At 41.0% G+C, this 20,558-nt stretch overlaps 1 protein-coding gene and 1 long non-coding RNA gene across 7 annotated transcripts in view; both read right to left on the bottom strand.

Annotated features, from left to right (window-relative positions):
• DOCK9 (dedicator of cytokinesis 9) overlaps positions 1 to 20,558 on the bottom strand; it is a 324,890-nt gene that overhangs the window by 256,877 nt on the left and 47,455 nt on the right. The window lies entirely within an intron of this gene.
• On the bottom strand, positions 2,699 to 13,543 carry LOC309647415. The gene is made up of 2 exons (XR_014256033.1): positions 11,580 to 13,543; positions 2,699 to 11,271 (listed from the first exon to the last, which is right to left on the bottom strand). It is a non-coding gene; the product is annotated as an uncharacterized lncRNA (long non-coding RNA).

Genomic DNA, 20,558 nt, shown 5'->3' with positions numbered 1-20,558 from the left:
GGTGTGTCTGTGAGGGCCTTTCTGGATAAAATTTGCATTTGAATCAGTGAACTCAGTAGAGCCGTTTGCCCTCCCCAGTGTGGCTGGGCATCGTCCAGTCATCAGAGGCCCCGAACAGGACCAAAAAGCAGAGGAAAAATTTGGCCCTTCCTGCCTGATTACTTAAGCTGGGACATCAGTCTTCCTCTGCCCTTGGTACTTCTGGTTCTCAGACCTTCAGACTCAGATTGAATTATACCACTGGCTTTCCTGGGTCTCCAGCTTGGAGATGGCAGACTGTGGGACTTCTCAGCCTCCATAATTTCGTGAGCCAATTCCTTATAGTAAACCTCTTCCTATACATATAGGATATATATACATATATTTCATATTGGTTCTGTTTCTCTGGAGAATCATGACTAATACATCCATGTACAAGTTTTTCTGTGGACATATGTTCTCAATTGTCTTAGATATACCTACTAGTGAAACGGCTGGGTCATAGAGTAACTCTATATTTAGCTTTTTTGTTTTAACTGAAGTATAGTTGATTTACAATGTTGTGTTAGTTTCAGGTGTACAGCAGAATGATTCAGTTATATATATATATTCAGTTATATATATATTAATATATATATATATTAAGAGCGTGTATATATATTCTTTTTCAGATTCTTTTCCCTTATAGATTATTAAAAGACATTGAGTATAGTTCCTCGTGCTATACAGTAGGTCCTTCTTTGGTTATCTATTTTATATATAGTAGTATGTATATGTTCATCCCAAACTCTTAATTTATCCCTCCCCACTATATTCAGCTTTTTGAAGAACTGCCAAACTGTTTTCCAAAGTGGCTGCACCATTTCACATTCCCACCAGCAATGTGTGAGGGCTCAGATCTCTCCACACCCTCACCAACATGACAATAACAGACAAGGGCTATTGTCTGTCTTTATGTTCTAGCCATCCAAGTGGGAGCCAAGTGGTAGCTCTTTGTGGTTTTAAATTACATTTCCCAGATGACTAATGTTAGGCAGATTCATTTGTATATTTCTTTAAAGAAACATTTGTGTAGACACTTTGCTCATTTTTTAACTGAGTGGTCTTTTTATTAATGAGTTGTAAGAGTTCTTTATACATTCTAGATGCAAGTCCCTTTCCTCTCATTCGGTGGGTTATTTTTTCATTTTCTTCATAGTGTTCTTTGAAACCCAAGTTTTCATTTTGATAATATACAGTTCATTTTTTCTTTGGTTACTCATGTTTTTGGTGTCATACCTAAGAAAACACTGCCTAATCCAAGGTCATGAAGATTTACACCTACGTTCTTTTTCAAAGAGTTTTATAGTTTTAGGTCTTGCATTTACGTCTATGATCAATTTTGAGTGGGTTTTTACACATGGTGTGACATAAGGATCCAACGTCAATCTTTTGCATATGGATATCCAGTTGTCCTGGCACTGTTTGCTAAAAAGACTATTCTATCTCCATTGAATAGTCTTGGCACTCTTGTAAAAAACTCAATTGATTATAAATGCATGGATTTATTACTGGACTCTGAATTCTAGTCCATTGATATATATGTCTATCCTTATGCCAATACCACACTATTTTGACTACTACAGTTCTGTAGAAAGTTTTGAAATCAGGAAGTGTAAGTCCTCCAACTTTGTTCTTTTTTTTCCAAGATTTTTTTCATTATTCTGGGTTTCCTGAACTTCCTTATGAATTTTAGGATCAGCACGTCGATACCTGCAAAAAACGCAGGTGGGATTTTGATAGAAATTTTATTAAATTGTAGATAGATCTGGGGAGTAGTGCCATCTTAAGAATATTAATTCTTCCAATCCACAAACAGTGGGTGTCTTTCCATTTATTTAGCATTCTTACACTTCTTAGTTAAATTTAGTCCTAAGTATTTATTTTTTTGATGCTATTTATTGTAATGCTATTGTAATTGGAACTGTTTTCTTAATTTCACTTTTGGTTTGTTCATTGCTAGTAGAGAAACACCACTGATTTTTTTATATTGATCCTCTGTCCCTCATCTTTGCTGAACTCCTAAGTTTCTACTTCTAAACATGCCTAAGAAGGCCTTTCATGTTGGGTCCCAGCTCACCTCTTCAGAGCCCTCTCTCATCATTCCCATCTGAGACTAAAGACTTTGGCCATGTTGACCAGCTTTTAGTTACTGGATGCTAAACTAAAAGAAAAAAAAAGCCAGGCTTTTTCTTGCCTCCAGGCCTTTTTGCACATGCTGGTTCCTATAACTAAAATAGAATACCCCCTGTATCTGGCTTATTTCTTTTTATCCTTCAGATCTCCACCTAGATGTCACTCTCTTTGGTCCAGAACAGATGCCTCTACCATGCAAAGGCAGGACACCTCACATGTCTCTTTTTGGAGCTCTTATCCCACCACACTGGAACTGTCTGGTTACCTATTTATGTCCTGACCAGACTGGCAGGTCTGCGAGGTTGCAAAGTTCACTGCAAAGACTTGCAATAAACTGTCTAATTGACAGTTCTAGTCCAGCTTCTGGCCCAACAGCTGGTATGTAACAGGACTCAATGAATATCTGTTAAGTAAACAAGTTACCAAAATCAACAGATTATCCAGTCCAAGGCTCTACACCTTCCACTTTACTTATTAATCCTACATTACCTATAATAAAATGGCTAGCAGATTTGATGGTAAATAAGTTTTCACAGATTTAAAAAAAAAAAAAAAAAAGATAATTTAATCCCATACCTTATAAGGCCATCTCTCGGTATCCTTATAAGCTAAATCTGACTAAAAGTATGACCTGCTGACAGCTGCTCTGTAAGTGTTTACTGAGATAACAACAGTGAAACGAAACTTATTCATTCTATAGAACACCTAAATACTTGTCAATATGGCAAGACATGGAGGAATTGGGAAGGTCAAGAAGACATTGAAGGATGACAGAGGCCATAGTACATTTCTCCCTCACCCTCCTCAAAAAAACTGTTTTACTCTTCTGCATCATCTCTTTTATATTTTCTTTATCTCCCTTACAGCTAAGGTTCTCAAAGATTCTCTCTCTCTCTCTCACACACACACACACACACACACACACACACCACTCACTCACTAGTTAATATATCTCTTTTCAGAGATTCTCCTTGCCTAGCACTCCTCCTCCTAGACAGACAAGATGTGAAACGCAGTGAGTTAACTGGCCTTTCAACTTGTCATCACACAGTTTTCCAGCCCCAAACAACCTTGGAATGTTCAATCAGGTCTAGACTCGTGGTAGAGTGGGGACACCAGCCTCAAAGGGTATAAAGTAACCACTGAAGGTGTGGCATGCATGCAAGACAGCCCCCCCGGGGTGTGGTGCCTGGGGAGATCGTCCCTGACCCTTTCCCACCCCCACTGCTCCCAGAAGACCCTGGTTTTCTCTCCTTTACCACACTGCTCTAATTTTCCATTTCTATGTCTTTCCAGCCCACTCCTGTACTGTTCAGTTGCCTGTACGTGTTGTCTAATTCTCCTATAATAAACATGTATTGCTCTTGTAGTAAGAGAGGAAAAAGTTAGTTCTTTTTCAAAAGTACGAAGGAATGGTCCCCTAAGAGCATATACCAAACCATCCTCTTATAAATCTAATCCAACAAGAATTTGCCATTTTAAGTGAACTTTAAACTTAATAATAAATAAAACTTGGATAGAGTTTACATTTACTTGTACAGTTCACTGCCCCCTCCCAGGCAAACTTAGAACAACCTCATGGGAAACAAAAAACTATTTCATTTTCCTAATTTGTCATGTGCTATAGATCTCTGTGTCTGACAAGTTTTTAAATCACAAAGCACATACTTATAATCTTATTAAGCACCATAAATAAACGGAAAACCATTTTGACTTGGCCTGCAGAGTGACTGATTTCCTTCCCATCTCCTCGTATTCCTTAAAGACACGGGAAGAACGAGGTGCATTTGTCGACATTCACACCCCAAGCCTCCTCCAACAGGATATCTCCATCCGCTGCTTGCTTTTTGTTCACTGCTCGTAACAGGAAAACTCGCTTTCCTGCTTTCTCAATACCAAACGGGTTAGAGCTGCAAGGGAAAACATCCCCTCAGAATCCACCCCAAGGCTACACAGAAGGCAAGAGAAACAAAAGCTGGTCCATTCTTTCCCCGAATATTCCGTTGGCAGGCAGCCGAGGACCGCGCACCAGTTCGGTGGTTTAATATCCTGTCACTTCGGTGGAAAAGACAGAATTAGGAAGTTGCCAGCCCAGGATGCCAGAATCTGCTCTGCTGGTGTTAATATCTGCTGGACATCTATCATGACGCCACCTTTCACAGAAAGAAAAAACAGCCACTGTCAGACAAGTGATAGAATTGGGAAAAGGCCTATGGAAAGGTGCACGGCTTAGAATATAAGGGGTCCAGGAAAACTACCAACAGAAGGAATCCTTCTTCATGTTAGAAGAATTTTAAAGACGCATTTGGGAAACAAAAGAGAAGAATCACCATTAAGGTCTGTGCAGTAGTATATCTAGGCAGAGTCAAGGTACGAAAGGACACGGACAAATAAAAGAGGAAAAGCAAGCTTAAGGCACAGGGAAAGACGTGATAACCTCTTCGTGTCTGGTGAGCCCAAAATGACACTACCGGTGATGGTCCAACAGCCCGAGCCTAGAAGCCCCTGCCGGTAGGGCAATATACACACTCCTACCAAACGCTGGGGCTGGGCCTCACCTGGGTGTGGGCGCCATGTGCCTAAGCACTATTCTTCACCCCAAAACCTCCTTCGAGTCACAAGACTCCGTCTCACTAGGGAACCCTTTTCCTCAGCTGCTAAGAGGAGCGCCCACCTGCTCCCGGCCTGTGCGTCCCTCATTCCTGCTGCCCAAACCAGCCACTTCACATAGAACATCCCCGACCACCATCTGCACAAACCGACAACAGGCCTTCTCAAACTACTTGTGAAGGTGCTCTTACTCCCCCATTCCACTGGGGACCAACATTTGTATAATATACCAAATAATAATAACAACAAATGAAATAAAAGACAAAGGCATGCAAGATATGTCACAAATTTTTACTAGATTCAACAGACTTAAAGTTGCCCCGTCAAACTGTTAAAGATTTCTAAACACTGATGCTCAATTTCTGCACATATCTCATCATAGGCCAGTTATAAACAATTCACAAACAAACTCCAGTCAGTGGATTTCACATTGCGCAGCTCTGCCTCACAACAAGAAAGGTAGGTTCAACACCTTCACGTCTCCATTCCCTCCTGTGCTTCTCTATTCTGGAGCCGCCAACTAAGACCTGTAGATCTTCCATTTGGGGCAAATTCTCATTGATTCTCCTCATTTTTCTCTCACCATAGCCCTTCACCAACTGGCTTTTCCTGACCCTCAAAACTGTCTTGGTTAAGGCTGGAAATTAAGATATGGGATGAGTTTTTGAAATAGAGGTAGCAGCTAAACTCTCCGGAGGGTAGAAGGAGGAAAACTTCAGGTACTCATCCTTCTTGGGTATGGCTACAGTGGAAGCAGAATGGGGAACAGTGAGAGACAAACGAAGACATGAAAAAATAGTTATCATTGTTACCACTGTCACCATATTGATTAACAGCCAGGTAGTAACAACAGTATCAAAGGAAGATGGGATTTCAAAGAGGAGAGATCTACAGTCATAGGAAGCAAAGAAATCCAAGAGGAGGAGAACTGAGAACACTTTTCCATCTATAATTTATCAATCCATGCAGTGACTTAGCTTGTATCTGGAAATATTAAAGAAACTCACATCCAAAAATGAACTGGGGCCCTGTTAATGAACTGGGGCCCCGCTGTACGAAGCAGTCATTTATCTTCTCTTGCCTAAAACAAGTAAATTACAGAAATGTGCATGAAAAGGGTAACAAAATGAATTACCTAATTATTTATTTCTCTCTAAATAATTGTTTATGAACCTACCATTTTTAAAGACTTCTTTAATTTTTCCTTAAAAGAAGAGGGAAGAAAGGTGATTCCAGAAAACTGATATGAAGTCAGACTATCAGCCTTGAAGACACAGTGGCAGAGAAAGCAGCTGGTCGGGACCTCCTGGTTTAGCATACGCTGATACGACTGAGTATTTTAAGAAGGACTAGATGGGTGGTTTTTAAAGCTATCTGCTCTACCCTAAACACTCTCTACAAAATGAAGGCCCCTAACAGCTCACTGCTAATCCCTTTCTCTGGTGGGGGTTTATAGTGGGAGATGAGATTCTCATCTGTCTGCACCGGTTTATCTGAAAGCAGGAGACCACGTAAATTTACACTTCCTTCAAGGCCTGAGTAAGAGGGGTGGGTGTGCTCAGATTTCTGTATCACCACCTTCCTGGTCTCCGCCTGAAACGTAAGGCTGTATTTAATGCCTCCAGCTTCCCACTCTCCGGTAGCCAGGGAGCGCCAAGTTCACCCTGGGGTGGGAGGAGGAGGGATTATTGGTAAATATTTACTGAATAAATAACCTAACCTAATCAGGTTCAAATACTTAGCGACTTTATCCCAAAATTCTTCTTACACATGACCTCTACCTCTTGCCTAAATTATGGTAAAGTCTCCTAAGTATCATCTAAAACCCCAGTTCTCTGCCTCTATCCCCACCCCAGCCACTGGGCTCCAATGTCATGGTCACCATAGTCCCTCGGCAAAGTTCTGATCCAGGCACCTTCCAGCTCAAAAACCCAAAACGAAGAAAAAAGTCAACACTCCAGACATGGCCTTTGTCAGCCCTCTCCTTCCTTGGGTGACCGGGATCTGTGCGCCCCTAACTCTCCCAACACCTCACCAGGCTCAACTACCATGTTCCCCAGATTTCCTTCCTCGGGGCCTTCATCACAGGGTCCCTCTAATCAGAACAGTTGTCATCTCTCAAATCTACCTTCAGCTCAAAATGCCACCATCTTCAGTAAGTTTTTTCTAATTCCCTCCACTAGAGGTACTCTCTTTTCCTTAGTAGCCTTTAACACGTTACTTTAAACTTTCCAATCTTCTATTTAAATGTGCATAAAGCTTATTTTGCAATCTTCCCTCCTTATTAGTCTGTCAGCAAGGTAGGAAAGGATCTGTCTTACTCATCCTGCTTCCCCCAAGCACCTAGCACAGTACTTGGCACATGTAGGGACTCAACAAATGTGTTCCATTAGTTCGGTGTATGTGTGAAATTAAAAATCTATTCCTGGGGACACCCCTGGTGGCACAGTGGTTAAGAATCCACCTGACAATGCAGGGGACATGGATTCAATCCCTGATCTGGGAAGATCCCACATGCCGCGGAACAACTAAGCCCGTGCGCCACAACTACTGAGCCTGCGCCCTCTAGAGCCCGTGAGCCACAACTACTGAGCCTGTGAGCCACAACTATTGCAGCCCGCTCACTCTAAGGCCCGTGCTCCGCAACAAGAAGCCACTGCAAGGAGAAGCCTGCGCACCGCAACGAAGAGCAGCCCCTACTCGCCACAACTAGAGAAAGCCCGCGTGCAGCAACAAAGACCCAACACAGCCATAAATTAATTAATTAATTTTTTTAAAAAAATCTATTCCTGGGACTTCCCTGGTGGTCCAGCGATTAAGACTCCACGCTCGCAATGCAGGCAGCCCAGGTCAATCCCTGGTCGGGGAACTAGATCCCGCATGCCACAACTAAGACCCAGCGCAGCCAAATAAATAAATAAATATTTTTTTAAAAATCTATTCTTGTACAACACGGGGAATATAGCGAATATTTTATAACAACTGTAAGTGGAATATAACCTCTAAAAATTGTGAATAACTATATTGTACACCTGTTATTTATATAACACTGTACATCAACTATACTTCAATAAAAAATTAATTTTAAAAAATCTATTCAGAAATGTGGAGACATAGATGTGGAAGCATCTATAATATGTGTATTTATTTGTCAATCAAATACTTGCTCATTTCTTTTCCCAGGAGCTTACTAACATAATCCACACACGTCCTTAAAAGTAGGAAGCAAAAATCAATCTATGAAACTAAATAAAAATCAAGCCTAAACCAAGTAATGCACCCTTACATAAGAATGACTTTTAGTATTTTATTAATAAAGACATTCCTCTGCATTTGAAAAGGGGTACTTTTCTAGTGTCAGTTATGCTATCATTAGCCTAACTGCAATCAGCAGGATGTCACCTTGCTTCCAAAAGCGCCCATGCTTAGTACCTTTTACAATCACTAAAAACCCAGGCGACAGCACCATGCAAATCTCTGTCCATGGAGCTTAAAGTCACTGACAATTTTGCATAAAAAACTGAATTTTCTTTTCATGCACAGTTCTCACAATCAATTCAGATTATTTTTAATCTGGACAAAAACTGGTTTCATTTTCAGTTCTGAAGAAAGCAGAGGTTTTACAGTTCTTAAACCCTCAACCATAGTATATAAATAACTACAATAATATACTACCATATTATTTAACATAAGTTTAATATGTTACTATGACACTGAATTATTTAACGTAAGTTTCATATGGCTTCTAGGACTAAATAAGGACATGATCAAGATCTAAATCCCTGCATATTTGGGGATCTTTGCACCTCAGAACATATTCCAGATGTCACGAGAAATAAATCTCTTAAACGCCCAATCTGTTCTCCCTAGTTGGCAAAGTAAATTACTCGTGCATAGATAAAAATCTTAATTTTAGGACTCTTTAGGATGTTAACAGCTCCCTCTCTAGCTCTATAGTCTGTGCCTTTGAGCCTGACCCACAATTCCCATTGCACTCTTATCACTGATGTGAGTTTCCTCTATCTCTACTCAATATCTTCATGAGACAAACGTTCTGTCCCTACTCCTACAATGAACACGCAGGTCAAGCTTCATGTTTCCTGGGTCTCATGAAAGCAGTGTAATAGTTGAGGTCCCAGTACCTTTCTACTTCCCAGAAAGGTGACTTCACTCTCAGCACCTTCCTAGGAACTCAACCTGCAACAGGTCACAACCGTCCTTCTTCCTTCCAGGGTGCGAAAACAGCCAAGAGGCAGAGGACTCCCAAAGGGGAACACCAACCCAAGGGCTCCCTGGGGCCTGTCTGTGCTCCTTTTCCCTCTAGACTGCACACTCTTTGAGGACAAGGTCTGTGTCTTAATCAAATGTTTATCTTGTAGTGTCTGTTGAGTAAATGAACAACCAGTGACAAATGGGGATCTACTGAACACAAGTTTTTAAGCACAAGAGCTTAAAAAATTGTAACAACACAGCATTTCTGTCTGCTAACGTCACTGTTAAGAACTCAAAAAATGCCTCAAGATCTGCTAAGATCCTGACTAAAAGATAAACAAGAGGACACTGAATCCTCAGGAGGCTCCAGGGCAAGACACCCTGGACTGATAAGAAGAAGATCACGAGGAAGCCTGGAGCACAGAAGCCTGGGCTCCATCTGGCCTCTGCCCCTCCCCTCCCAAAGGTCACCTTTGATGGAAATGAGCTCCAGGGCCACACTAGGCCAGGCTGCAAAGCAAAAAATCTGGTCCGAAAGGAGGAGCTTAAATCCACTGTAGGCTGGTCAGTGTCCCCCCACGTTGTGCAGGTGACACCAGGCCAAGACCACAAAGGGATAGGCATCACAGGTAGAACCCAGGTCTCATAACAGCCAGTGTACAGCTCACCGGAATATGCTGGGAGACTGTGGGGTAGAGTGGTTTGGGGCTTGCTTCACAGAGTAGGAGATATCCAAGACACCACGACTCCAAGTTGTAAAGAAAGAAGTCAGCACTCTTTCTGATCATTTCCAACAACTCAAGCTATGGAAGAAGACATCTGTGATTTTCTCAAATTCTGGAAGCTATTTTGAAACGCCTTTCCTCAAATGGACCCTCCCTCCCCAAAATCCACCAAAGGAGCCCATCCCCACCATCCCACCACCTATGGGGTCCCCAGCAACTATGCCTGATATATTAATTCTACCAGGAGAAATTAACATTGTGTCAGGAATCTTTGCCCATCTCAGTTTTAAGTGGCTTTGAGTTCTAAGTCCCTTTAAAAGTTTGATACTTTAATTGGTTTTTTCACAAAATCAACTCCACAGAAATCAGTAGGATACACATTCTTCCATTTAAAAAAAACAATGATAAAACAGCAGTTATTTCTCATCTTCTGGAAAAAAAATAATTAACATTCTCTCAGAAGGTTTTCTTTAAAGAATAAAGAAAATTAAAATGGCTAAATGAACATATTCAAATCCTGGGAAGAAAAAAAGCTAACCTCAGAGATTAAATATCCTGTAAATTCTAGCTAGTGTAATGGTTTATAAACAAATTTAATATACTATAAATATTATGGGACCTCTGCTATCACCATAGGAACTCTGCTTTCTACTTAAGAAAATAGCAATAAGTTAGAATGACAGATTAAATAAATTCTCTAAACAATCTTAGAAATACAACTCTTTTTGTAATGATACAATTTGAACAAATTGCCATTTACAACTGAATATTTATCTTAGCCAAGGCAAAGCAGGCTGAAAGGTAAAATGACCTAGATTAAGAGAGTTTATTCTACATTAAAGAACTTTAGGTTAATAGGCCCATGAAGGTTTTTTCCTCAAGCCACATAATTATTTTAACCAAAGTACACATAAAACCATGATTTTATATCCCTTAAAAAAATATTATCTGACTACTAAATTAATTCTTCCTTCTTCAATAAGTTTCTATTGAGATCTTTTGTAGATTAATCTTGTAATTCTTGCTTTTTATTTCTTTCTCTCTGTCCTCCTAATATCCCTTAAACAGAAATGAAGAACTCATTTCTTGGCTTATGGAAAAATGAATGTCAATTTCACCTACAAACTGGCCTAGGACTAATGAAATATACAAACGGGAAGAGATCCATGGTACAAAGAGATGTTTCATATTCTGATATTATCTGATTACCACAGTATATAAAGATACTTGATAAAATGCAAAAGTAAACAAAGTACATTCAATTATTTCCTGGGGTCAGTGGAAAATACATTGGATCAGAGCCAGTAAACTCTGTAGATTTTGTTCTTTTTTCTTGTCTGTAACACAAACTGTATGACCATAGACAAACAGATTAATCATGGTAGATCTTATCTTCCTCATCTGTAAAATTAGGAAGCTGAACCAGATGACCTCTAGAGATATCTTTCACCTCCAAAGCAGTATGATTTCATTTCCACGTCACAAATTTCTGCCAACCCAGAGAATTCATGGTACTTTCCACAAAGGCGTGTAATGATTCAAATTAACCATTTAAAAGTTCCTGACAGGGCTTCCCTGGTGGTGCAGTGGTTGAGAGTCTGCCTGCCAATGCAGGGGACACGGGTTCGAGCCCTGGTCTGGGAAGATCCCACATGCCGCGGAGCAACTGGGCCCGTGAGCCACAATTGCTGAGCCTGTGCATCTGGAGCCTGTGTTCCGCAACAAGAGAGACTGTGATAGTGAGAGGTCCACACACCGCGATGAAGAGTGGCCCCCGCTTGCCACAACTAGAGAAAGCCCTCACACAGAAACGAAGACCCAACACGGCCATAAATAAATAAATAAAATTTAAAAAAAAAAAAAAAGTTTCTGACAAACTCAAATTTTAAAATTATATCTTTTTTGACACACCCTGCCACCTTATCAAGAAAAAATGTTAACTATCAGCCAGGTGACCTTAAGAGAGTCACTTGATTTCTCTGGTCTTCAGTTTCCTCATCAAAACAGAAATTTAAACAAACAAATAAACAAACAAACAAAAAACCCCACTATCCCTGTCTATCTGACTACATTTTTCCAGAGGCTCAAGCAAGATGTTTTTTAGAAAGAATTTTATAACACCGTCAAGTGCAACGTTTCATTATTTCACCTGGGCCTCCTTCCTCTGAGCATTCAAAGCAGGACTCTTAACTTGTTGACAGTATTTTTGCTACCAAGATGCACGTGTGTATCTTATTCCAGGAACACATTTTACATTAAGATGCACATCTGTATAAGCACTAAGATGTACAATTTTCAAAGAGGACTAATTGGAGTGTCTTACATGAAGCACCAAAATTTCCCTCCTATATTCGTTTTCTTTTTTCTTGATAGGTTATTATCCATTCACTTATGAAAGTTAAACAATTAGGAAATATTAGACTATATAAAGAACAAATCATATTCCCTTTTCACTTATTTCTTTCCAACATTTTTCTTACACACAGGTTACTTCTTACACAACTGTGACGTACATACTTCCACATACTATTTCTTTTTCACCCAACATTAAAATTTTCCCCTGTTATAAGTCCTCCATAAGAAGCACTTTTAAGAGTTATATGATATTCCTTTAGGCTGCCCTCATAAATCACAAAAGCTTGTACTTACTGGGTATTTACTGTGCGCCCTATTGTAAGTGCTTTATATGCATCTTCTCACTTAGTCATCACAAACATCTATGGGATGAGTGCTATTACGATGTCCATTCTTGGGGTGGAGAGACTGAGAAAGCAGAGCTTTCTCTGAAGAGCTGGGTTTAGAATCTCCTGAGCTCAAGTTCTATCCACTATATCCTACTGCTACTCCTCACAGAACTATCCCCCTATTAACAGAAACTTGGTTATATCACGGTATTTTCTAAGTGCTAGAATTCAGAGACTAAACATCTGATATTTAACTTATTCCTGAAACAAGAGCATACTGTACTGTAGCATCTGTAATACCATAAAACCTTTTCATCAACAAAATAGTGCTTATGCTTTTTTAAAAAGTGAACAATCTGTATATACTGTTTATAATTTTTTAATTTATCATGGTAAACAACTTTCCTTAGAACATTTCTATATCCACATGACGACAGAACGTGTATTTTCTGTATGAAAACACAGTATGTGAATCTCTAAGGACACAGAGTTTGAGAATAAACTTCTTGTGGTCAATGGAGATGGTGGGCAATTCAATGACATCTGCTTTCAGATTCACTTTCAGACTAACATTCAACAAATGTTAATCTATAATAAATAAATGGGCACATCTCCAACACATGCACTGACCCAGCCAGCTTCCGTAAGTAGACATACCCAAGCACTATCTTAATTGTATTTATTCCTGCCAACTTCAAAGAAAGCGGGGGGCAGGGATATCCCAACAAACCATTTGGCATTACAGAGCTCTGATCAGGTAGTAAGTCTCCTTGCCAACAATTTGCTGATAAGAATTTAAGGAGTCCATTAGAGAAAAAGAAAAAGTGACAGAGATGTAAAAGAAACAGAAAAAACTTCACCATCTAAGTACTTCTTAATGATTTGCAAAACTCATGCTTCAAGTGATAGAAAAGCACTTCCAGGTTTTTATTATTTGTATTTTTGTTTTATTTTGTTTTGTTCTCAGATGAGTTACTAGATACCTAACATAAGAATTAGATCATTGTGTTCTTTTACACATTGGAGTTCAACAGATTGGGTGAAAAGAAACTGTCCTAAAAAAGGAAATGAATATTACTTGTATTAAAATGCGCAGCTGCTCTCAAAACCTATGCAAAGATCACACAGACTTACTGACAACTTGCTTTTTCTAAACTAAAGCAGGGGCTTCCCTGGTGGCGCAGCGGTTGGGAGTCTGCCTGCCAATGCGGGGGACGCGGGTTCGAGCCCTGGTCTGGGAAGATCCCGCGTGCCGCGGAGCAGCTGGGCCCGTGAGCCACAATTGCTGAGCCTGCGCGTCTGGAGCATGTGCTCCGCAGCAGGAGAGGCCGCGATAGTGTGAGGCCCGCGCACCGCGATGAAGGGGGGCCCCCGCTTGCCGCAACTAGAGGGGACCCTCGCACAGAAACGAAGACCCAACTCAGCAAAAATAAATAAATAAATAAATTTAAACTAAAGCAGACAAAAGGCCAGCCTCAAAGTGATGCATTCTTATGTACATGAACATCATCAAATCTATCAGGTTGCAATGAGAAACTAATGATATAACGGATCCTGTGCATTAGGAAAGTTAATCTGGCAGAGGGAGATAGGCTAGAATGAAGTAAATAGAAATGGGTGCAGGGGAGAGAAATTAAGGGCAGTGGGGAATCAAAAAAAGATTTAAAAATAAAACGTGTCAGATGTAGAGACTTCAGGAGTCTTTCATTCATCAAAAAATAAAAATCTAGTATCTTGTAATAACCTATAATGGAGAAGAATCTGAAAAAGAATACATATATATATATATATATATATATATATATATATATGTATAACTGAATTACTTTGCTGTGCACCTGAAACTAACACAACATTGTAAATCAACTATATTTCAATAAAAATTTAAAAAATATATATATATATGTATCTCGAGCCCCTGCTAAGTGCCAGGTACTGGGGAAACCATGGTAAACCAACAGTCCAGTGAGGGTAACAGATGCGAAACAAATGTACATACACATCATTATATAAATTGTGGGGCTTCCCTGGTGGTGCAGTGGTTAAGAATCCGCCTGCCAATGCAGGGGACACGGGTTCAAGCTCTGGTCCGGGAAGATCCCATGTGCCACGGAGCAACTAAGCCCATGCGCCACAACTACTGAGCCTGCGCTCTAGAGCCTGTGAGCCACAACTACTGAGCCTGCGTGCTGCAACCGTTGAGCCTGTGTGCTGCAACTACTTACGCCCGCACGCCTAGAGCCCGTGCTCCGCAACAAGAGAAGCCACCGCAACGAGAAGCCCGCGCACCTCAACGAAGAGTAGCCCCCGCTCACCGCAACTAGAGAAAGCCCGCGTGCAGCAACGAAGACCAAACACAGCCAAAAAAAAAAAAAAGAAGAAGAAGAACCCACCACATTCAAGACAGTGGCTGTCCCATCAACCCAGGTGCCAGGATGTGGACAACGTGGTCCCCAGCCACCCTCAATGGAGAGGCAGTGTGAGGGAGAAATAAGCCTTTCTGTTTTAGACCACTGAGATTTGGGAGTCGTTAGCCCATACTGACTGATGCAGAAATAGAACGTGATAGATGCAGTGATGATAGGATGAGGAAGGCAAAAGGAGATGAACAGAAGAGGCAAAGGAGGAATTAGAGATTTCAGAGTTGGTGACCATGCAACGATGACTCTCACTACAGAATACAAGTATGCAAAGAGGACAGCTGCTTTGGGATGAAAAGTGACTGTTTATGTTTCATAGATGCTAAACTTAAGGGACTGGTAGGACAGCCAAGTACACGTCAGGCAAGTTAGCAGAAAAGCAGGTCTGAGCTGGGGGAAAAAATCAAAACTGAGATAATGATTCAGAAATTGCAATGACGGTATGCAGCTCCCTGCAGAGTGAAGGGAAGAGATGAAATGTTATGAGCCAAAGGTGGAGAACGGACTCTTTCGGAAGGGGGGTGAGTGAAGCAAGGGAACAGAGGAGCGGGAGGAGAACCAGAGAAGGGGAGAGGGGTGCTGCATGGTAACAAATGCTGCAGAAGACAAGTTGAAGGGGTGAGGACGGACAGGCCACCCCACACTAAAGGCAGAAGCCAGGCTGCAGGGGCACAACGCAAGGCCACAGAGTGGTTAGTATTAAAGTGGTGACAGAACCCAGGCCCCCAAACTTAACCACAGGCCTCACTGCCTCCCAACACTATAATGGAAGAATTTTCTCAAGTCATTATTCTTCTAAAACTAAACTTAATGGCATCATAAACAATCCAACCCCACAATTCATTTAGACTACTGTTAAGACCTTTAGTTTGCAGTTGGTCAGTATTTTACATTTTCTGCCTTGAACCGTCAGCACTGTGACTTCAGTCACTGTCCTTTATGTACATTTCAGTTTAGTCCTTAGGGGGAATTCCTACTGAGCCAAAGAACAGAAGCATGTTAAAGTTCTTGATACATACAGCCCAGCTCAAAAAGTTATACCATGCATGTTACAAAACCCAGGTGACACAATTCTCATAAAATGCCATGCGAATCGGGCCCCTGGAATTGTGGGACGAGGAAGCCCTGCAAACAAAAGTGCCCGGCTCACCCCATCCGTGCAAAACCTTTTCTATCTCTGCAAATTTGCAAATTTATCAAGCAAAATGGCACCTTGTTGTAATTAATGTTTCTTTAATTGTTAGCAAGGCTGAACATTTTTTTCTTCTGTTCCTTATTGGCTAACTGTATTCCTTTCTTTGAGGAATTACCTATTAATGTCCTTTCCCATTTTTCTTCTGGAGTATTTTTCTTTTTTTAATTGATTCTTAAGAACTCTCAATATATTTTTTTAAACTTAACACTATGACAGAGATATAGATATATAAAGAAGACAAATACTGTTTCTAAGCTTACTATTTGACTTTTAAATTTATGGTACTTGTAACGTACAGAACAGAGGTTTGAGTTTGCATGGGGAGGCAAGAAGGCAGAGTGGTGAGTAGGAACACATGGTCTGAAGCCACAGTGCCCAGGTTCAAGACACAGATCCCCCACTTATAGGCTTGTGACCCTGAGGTGACTTGACCTCCCATGTAAAGACCTAACACATATCCTAGGACACTGTAAGTGCTTAATAAATGCTGGCTCCAGATATATTTAGTCAAGACAAGCAATCTTTTATTATCATAATACAAGCTTACCTTTGTTAAGCACTTAGTATTAAGGATCTTTACATATATTAAACTATTTAATCTTTATTTTAAGAATGCCCTAAGATAATAATACCTAACAATCCCAATTCTCAGATGAGCAAACTGAGGCTTAGGTGAAGAAACTTGATCAAAGTCCTCATTTCATCAATGGCAAGGCCCCGGTTCACCTCCCAAGCCCAGGCCAAACTGGTATTTTCCTTTACTTTCATGCTTTAAAAAAATTCCTCTCCACCCTTACATGATTATTCACCCATGTTTTATGCTGTTTCTTTGATTTATTTCATGTGACTCTTACATTTAGTTATCACTTATTTCAGTGACACAAGTAAGTCCCCTATATACGAACGAGTTCCATTCCAAGAGTGTGTTCTTAAGTCCAATTTGTTCATTAAGTCCAACAAAGTTAGCTTAGGTACCCAACTAACACAATCGGCTATATAGTACTGTACTGTTAACAGGTTTATAATAGTTTTCACACAAAAAATACATTTAAAAAACACAAAAAATAAAGAAAACATTTTTAATCTCACAGTACAGTACCTTGAAAAGTACAGTAGTACAGTACAACAGCTGGGATACAGGGGCATGTTCACATCTTTGAAACTTCGCAACTTGAAGGTTCGTATGTAGGGGACTTACTGTATAAGGTGGGACCCCAATACTTTTTTTGCAATATCATTTACTCAATGGTGTACCCACCATGTTTGACTACTGCTCACATGCACCCTAAAGGTTGACACACACAGAGGCCTGTTTTCTGTTCTCGGTCATAGACTTCTCTTTGGGTCCTTAGGCTTGTGTGACACAAAACTGTCATATTATTTACCCCCAAGATTACACTGAGGGGAAGATCTCTCTAAGAAGCATTTATGATGTGTTCTCAGCCAGTCATTGAAATTGTTCCCCAAATTAGCAACTGTATTTCTCAAAGCTTCCCTCCCTTCCTTCTAAAACTTACCCTTCTCTGCCTAAGCTGCTCTGCTCCTTCTTGGCCTAGCCGGGCATTTTAAGCATGTGCTCAATCTCTATCTCTCATTCTTTTCTGGAGAAAAGTCTCCCTTATTATTACATCTTCCAGGTCCAGTTCAATTCTTCACAAACCCTTTCCCAAGTATATCCGTTCTCTGTTATTTCATCTTCACGTGTTCTCTGAACCAGGCATTTGAACCTTTATATGTGCTCCTGCGTACTGCTACCTTTTTGTTGAAGACTGACCTGTCCACCTGTTTAGACCATAAACCCTTCAGGGCAAGTGCCTGCTCCAACACAGCAGCAGGTCCTCAGCACCCAGCAAAAAGTCCTAGCACAGAGCAGGCCCTCAACAAATGTGGATGAAGATTTCACAATTCCGTTCTTCCCTTTTCAAATTCAAGGCATTACTAATGTCCTCCTGTCTCCCAATATTCAAATGGACCAGAAACCAAAGAAATAGAACCTGCTGTTGACTATCTAGTTGGAGATGGGCCTCCACCCTGCTTCCTGTATTCTGGGACATTTCTGTTGTTAGGACTCTACCAGAGGGTGGAGAAAGACAGTGAGGTGAAGCTCAGGCCAGTTCTGTTACCGATTTACTATCCTATCTGATTTAAAATTACAGCCAAAATGAGGTTTTACGTTACCTGAGTATTTCAAAGAACACCACCCCTCGGGTCTCAGGTTACCTCAGATCATACTGGAATCTCGTGTTGACTGAACTGGGAGGGCGAGAAGGGCCCCAAGCGTGCACTCCGGGAGATTATCATCCCACACCTCTGTCCATCATCCTCCAGTTACACAAAGGAAAATTTAGTGACGGCCTGACTTGGTTTCATTTCGTTTCATACTGCAGGCTCTCCGATGGCTGTGCAATGGTGTCACCAGCAGGGGCTTGATGTCAAAGGAGAGCCTGAAGCTGAGCACGCTGAGATAAGATCGGCAAGGAAGCCGGCAGCCAGATGACTTGGATATCAATACCCAAGCGCAATCGAGCCAGCAAACCCATGCGAAGCGCCCTGTCCCAATATTTACACAAACCTTTCAGGAAAAGAATATTTTTAGGCCTCGGGTGGTATACTCCGTTAGATCTAGGTCATTATGATGCTATCTTTAATACATCTGAAAGGCCCAATCGCAACTCAACCCTGATGAGGGAATTATTTCTAGTTTTTCTCCTGAGCTTGCATATATTTTGAACGTGCGGCCCTCCTGACTATTCTCAATCACGGACAGCTAATTCTGGAATTGTGAGGATTCTTCTTTCATTACCCAAAATCATAAATTACATTTCCTACAGTTAAGAATATTACTAGTAGTACCTCTGCTACTCTTATAAAAGCATCTTAGAATCGAATCCTGTTGGTAAGGAAAGGGACTCTAGAACAATCTAGTACACCTCCTCATTTAACAGAACAGGAGCCCTGAGGTTCAGAGAAGTTAGGCGACAGCCCAGGGTGACTTAAGTAGCTGGCAGAATATCAGCTGGGCACCATCTAAGGGCTTTACCTCTATTGCTCACTTAATCCTCCCAACAACCATATAAAGTAAGTATGATTACTATCTCTACTCTACAGATGAGGAAACCGAGGCACACCAAGGCTAAGTTATATGCCTAAGACTGCACAGCTGGTAAGGGGTAGAGCTGGAATTACAACCCAGGTGCTCTGACTTCAGAGCCCACGCTCTGCACTACTAAACCTCTAGGATTAAAACTCAGGACTCCTGACCCCAGGGAGGGTTCACTCCATCATTAATAATTCTAAGGCTCATGAAAGAGTAAACCACATTTGAAAAAGCCAGCAAAACTTGTTAGGACACCGATTAGAACAAACTACCATTAAAAGATGTTTCTTAGGCAATCTGGGAAATCTGAATAGTATGTCAACAGATTATTGCAAACTTTAACATAATGGCATTGTAGTAAGAAAATATCCCTATTTTTAATAATACACACTGGGTATCATATAGGGGTGAAATGATGGGAGGCATGGCACTCACAACCACACAAAAAAACGAGGCGGAAAAGGGGACAGTTAAACCAAGTTTAGCAAAATCTTGATAATTACTGAATCTGGGTGATGGATTATGAAGGTTCGTGATGCTATTCTCTCTGCTTTTTTGTATTTTTTCTTCAAGGTTTTCAAACAAATCAATACACTACCATTTTTAAAGGCCCACACAGGGGCTTCCCTGGTGGTGCAGTGGTTGAGAATCTGCCTGCCAATGCAGGGGACACGGGTTCAAGCCCTGGTCTGGGAAGATCCCACATGCCGCGGAGCAACTAGGCCCGTGAGCCACAACTACTGAGCCTGCGCGTCTGGAGCCTGTGCTCCGCAACAAGAGAGGCCGCGATAGTGAGAGGCCCGCGCACCGCCATGAAGAGTGGCCCCCGCCTGCCACAACTAGAGAAAGCCCTCGCACAGAAACGAAGACCCAACACAGCCAAAAATAAATAATAAATAAATAAATTTTAAAAAAAAACCTATGTAACAAAATTAAAAAAAAAAAGGCCCACACACCTGAGCTTATGAAAAATGAACCTATCAAACAACAAAAAATTTATGAGTACACCTTACTTTTACACTTTAGAGCTTGTTTTATAAATGGCAGCCTTTATTACCCACTGAACTATTTAATTCTGTTGTTTCTGATCTCACTAAAAGCCACTCATCAATACTAGAAACACGAGAAAAGCTAGTTAAAGCCATACCCTGTTCATTTTTCTTTTAGTCCATCTACAGAATTGCTACGTTAGTCAGCTAGTTAAGAGATATTTACTGTGTGTTTACTATGCTGTAGGCATTGTATTAGCGCTGACCCAAGCTGTCAAAAACAGAGCAGAGTACTACTTCCATCCAAGCACGGATCGGTGGACCATGGGATTCCAAACCCCGGCTTGGTTGCTGCTCTGTCTCCTGCAAGGATCAGGGGTACCTTCTTAGATGCTCCTAGAACAAAGCCGAGACAGGTGCACCTGCTGTGGCTTCCTGGCAGACACTGGGGAGCAGCAAGAAACAGCAGGCG

The sequence above is a fragment of the Balaenoptera physalus genome (assembly GCF_965194825.1).
Source record: "Balaenoptera physalus genome assembly, chromosome: 18".
In the NCBI taxonomy this organism is placed as follows: Eukaryota; Metazoa; Chordata; class Mammalia; order Artiodactyla; family Balaenopteridae; genus Balaenoptera; species Balaenoptera physalus.
Note: the sequence above shows the minus strand (reverse complement) of the source record. Positions and strands in the feature narration are given on the sequence as shown.